The 2,956-nt window shown below is 57.1% G+C and overlaps 1 protein-coding gene across 1 annotated transcript in view; it reads left to right on the top strand.

The window, feature by feature from the left end:
• Window positions 1–2,956, top strand: part of TIE1 (tyrosine kinase with immunoglobulin-like and EGF-like domains 1) — a 12,645-nt gene that overhangs the window by 1,408 nt on the left and 8,281 nt on the right. The window lies entirely within an intron of this gene.

The raw sequence follows: 2,956 nt of genomic DNA, 5'->3' as shown, positions 1-2,956 counted from the left end.
GCCACACTGGTGAGTGGCTGGAGGGGTGGTGGGCAGCCCCCTGACTGCCAGCTGGGTTCACATGGGAGCTGCCTGCCCCGTGCTTCGCAAGCCCGGTGCCAGCTGGCGTGGTGGAGGGATGGTGGTGACCCATGTGCTAGGTTTGGGGTCTGCTGGCACCAGTGGGGTGGAGAAGGGAGGGATGTTCAGCTAGAGGAGCGCGGCCGAGACCCATGGAAGCATGTGGGGATGGGCAGCAGTGCGGGCAGCCGGCTGGGCCGTGCCCAGGAGCAGGGCAAGGTCCAAGATGAAGTCGGGCACCCTTGGAGGAGGTGGTGGGGTCTGGAAATCATTAACCAGGGTCGGGGGCAGCCCATCGGAGACATGCCTGCCTCGTGCCCTGCCACAGGCTCCTGGGGAGGAGGTAGTGCCAGGGCGCATCTCCGGCAGCCTTCCCAGGCGCTTGGCGAGCACCACGCAGCAGCAGCAGTGTCGCGGCTCCAGCAGTGGGGTCTTGCCAAGAGGCACTGCCACGGCACACAGCAGCTAAGGGCAGCGCTGGGCTCTTGTCTCCCACTCCCATTTTGGGCCATATAAGCCAAAGGGCCTCCCCGGACTGGCCAGCGGCAGGGATACCACCCGGGGCAGCAGTCTCCCACACTGCCACCCACCCCCTGGTGTTTGTCTCAGGATGCTTTTCTAGTTCTTTTTTAGAAAGTTTTGGCTAAAACAGTTGACCTTTTGCTGAGAATGAGGGATAAAAGTTTTCCTGCCTGTGTTAAACCACAGCTTTAGCAAGCAGCTCTAATATCTCCAAGCTGGGGAACAGAGGCTGCCAGTGGGGTCCACGCATCCTCCAAGAAGTAATGTGAAAATGGCAGTGATCCTATCGGAAATGGAGCCGGTCAGTCTGGGCAGGCAGAACGGCACAGAGGCGCCGAGGGAGGGAAGCAGAGGCACCGGGAGACAGCATGGGAGGGGAAGGCCGGCGGCAAGGGGCGAGGAGCACCCCCCAATGTCCCTATACATAAGTCACGGAGGGAGGTGATGGCTATGGGACTCCATCAGTATGACAGAGTGTCCCATGGTGGGGGGGGGCTCCCAGCCAGCTCCCCGCTCCTGGGACGACATAGCCAGGCCAAAATAGCACTGTGGAGGAGCTGGTTGGTGTCTGGGTCCAAGCCCCTGTGGGAGTGACAAGTGGCTTTTTTCCAAGTACCAAACAAACTGTCGTTGCCCTGTTTAATTCAGAGAAGGAGAAGTAAAAAAAATAAAGGAAAAAGCAAAAAAATTACATCTTTGCAGGGGGAGGGAGGGCTGCGTACAGAACCCACCAGGGAGGCTTGGCGCGTATCGTCTCTCCTGTATAGCCCGAGAGCGCACCAAAGCAGACCAGGGTGACGAAGCAGCGGGTGGGGAATGCTGTTAGAGGAAAGCTGGCATCTCCCGAAAGGTCACGCATGAGGAAGAACATAGGAAGGATGATAAACTTTGGAAGTTTTGCTGTAAAAACAAAGTAAAGCAGACCAAAGAGATCCTGAGGAGCAATTTCAGAAGGGTTTAAATCTGGTAATAAATTCTTCTTTACAATATCCAGAGCAGAAAGACGCTCAGAAAAGCAATTGCAGAAAAGCCAAATCCTTTTATTTTTGCATCCATGTGCACAATAGAGAAGTTGGGGAAACTTGCTGGGGGGTCTGTCTAAAATTCCAGAGCTGATAGCAGGATACAGGCGATAAATAGCCAAACGGAGCAGCATGGCATTGCCAGACAGGGCTTGCCATGGTGAGGGCTGTGTTGCTGCCTGCGGGGCGTGAGTGGACGGCAGGCGGCAGGGCTGCTTGTGGGACACCAGCCTTTCCTAAAAGCTTTCTGGGTAGGGAGTTACAGGCCCATAAACTCAAATCAGAACAGGGCAAATCAGTCGAAACTGTAATAAAGAGCAGAATTTGTGGTTATGTGGTCCCTGGGAAAGAGGCAAAAATGAGTTTGCAGTGGAAGGGTGTCTGGGGCAGCAGTATTGGGGATGCTGTGGATCACCCAGTTGACATGGTCTGCTCATGGTGCTGGAGAAAATTGGGGAAATTCCCTTTCAAAGGCTCTTTCGGAGCAACTCTGCACCCAGGGGATGGCAGGAGAGGTCTTTGAGTGAGTAAATAACTGACTAAAAGAAAAGGAGCAAAAATAGGAGTTAATTTGTGGTTTGTGTCATGCAGGGAAGTCCCCACTGGCATGGCACAGGGTCTCTGCAGGGACCTGTGCCACCGGTTGTGGGTACAAACAGCTGAACAAGCATCCGTGGATGGGGGCCACATCTGTGTGCCCTTTACAAGGGACTGCAAAGTCCGTGGTAGAACAATCCCAACTAGAGGGACAGGTGGGGAGGCCATTCTGAGGAATTACCGGGACGCCTGACCTGCGGTGCCCTTCCCGGGGCGTCTGCGGCGTGTGCCGCTTCCTCCGGGCCCCCGGCCCCGCCGGGGCAGGACGTGGGGATGGATGTGCCTTAGCTCCAACCCAGCGTGGCTGCTTTTAGTGTGTGCAAGCTGGAGCGTTGGCAGGGTCTGAGAGCCAGCGCCTGCCTGTGCCCTCTTTTGTGTCTGTCCTGGCACACCCAGGGCTTGGCTTCCCGGGACTGAACATATTTATAGCCCCGTTTGTGCTCCAAGCTGGGCTCTGGCTGACTCATATGAATGCTGTGAGAAGTCATTGCTGCCGCATGTCCCAACACCTGGGAAATCAAGAAAACAGCCATGACAGGGCCACTGATCCTGCAGCCCTGCATGCAGCCCCCCGCAGCCCTGCTTCCCCCCACCGCCCCTCTCCCGCCCGTGCCGCCACTGCCTGCAGCCGCTCTGCGTCTCCCAAGCCGGCAGCGAGCAGGGCAAACAGTGCAGATTTGTCCCAGCTGTCACCTCCCCAGGCTACGGCCACCATCATCCCATGCCAGGCTGTGGCTGGGGGGGCGGGCGGGGGG

The sequence above is a fragment of the Charadrius vociferus genome, unplaced genomic scaffold (assembly GCF_000708025.1).
Source record: "Charadrius vociferus isolate BGI_N301 unplaced genomic scaffold, ASM70802v2 scaffold163, whole genome shotgun sequence".
NCBI lineage: Eukaryota > Metazoa > Chordata > Aves > Charadriiformes > Charadriidae > Charadrius > Charadrius vociferus.
The sequence above is the reverse complement of the archived record's forward strand: the minus strand, read 5'-3'. Positions and strand labels throughout refer to the sequence as shown.